General features: G+C 40.5%; 1 pseudogene; it reads left to right on the forward strand.

Annotated features, from left to right (window-relative positions):
- The first annotated feature begins 413 nt into the window (after positions 1 to 413).
- On the forward strand, positions 414 to 504 carry LOC116273970 (annotated as a pseudogene).
- The last annotated feature ends 214 nt before the right edge of the window (positions 505 to 718 follow it).

Below are 718 nucleotides of genomic sequence, written 5' to 3' on the forward strand. Positions count from 1 at the left end.
CTGCCCTCATGAATGGATTAATGTCATTATGGAAGGACTCCGTGAAGGGAGTTTGCCCCTCTCTCTTTTGCCCTTCTGTGCCTTCCACCTTTTCTGCTTGGTGAGGACACAACCTTCCTCTTCTTCAGAGGATGCAGCAACGAGGCACCAACTTGGAAGCAGAGATTGGGCCGTTACTAGATCTGAACCTGCTGGTGCCTTGATCATGGGTTCCAGCCTCCATGAAAAATACGTTTCTGTTCTCTATAAATTAGCTCGTTTAAAGTATTTTGTTATAACAACACAACCAAAGTAAGACATCTGGTATGTCTCTCCTCTACAGCCCATCCATCCTCCTTTTGGGAGGCTAACACAGACATGTTCTATTCACAGTGATTGCAGAAACACTAAAAAGCAGATAGAAATGCATGAGGGTGCTTACTTCAGCAGCATATACACTAAAATTGAAATGATATGGAGATTAGCATAGCCTCTGCACAAATTCGTGAAGCATTGCAGACTTTTGTAACACAGAAAATAAATGCTTAAGGAGATGCATACCCCATTTCCCATAATGTGATTATTATACACTGCCTGCCTCTATCAACACATCTCACGTACCTCATGAGATATTTAAACATCTAGTATGTACCCACAAAAATTTAAAATGAAATAAAAAAATAAAAATGTATAAGGGCCTTTGAAGCCTAGGCTTTGAACAGACATACGTTCATTTCTG

This window comes from Papio anubis, chromosome 2 (genome assembly GCF_008728515.1).
Source record: "Papio anubis isolate 15944 chromosome 2, Panubis1.0, whole genome shotgun sequence".
Classification (NCBI taxonomy): Eukaryota; Metazoa; Chordata; class Mammalia; order Primates; family Cercopithecidae; genus Papio; species Papio anubis.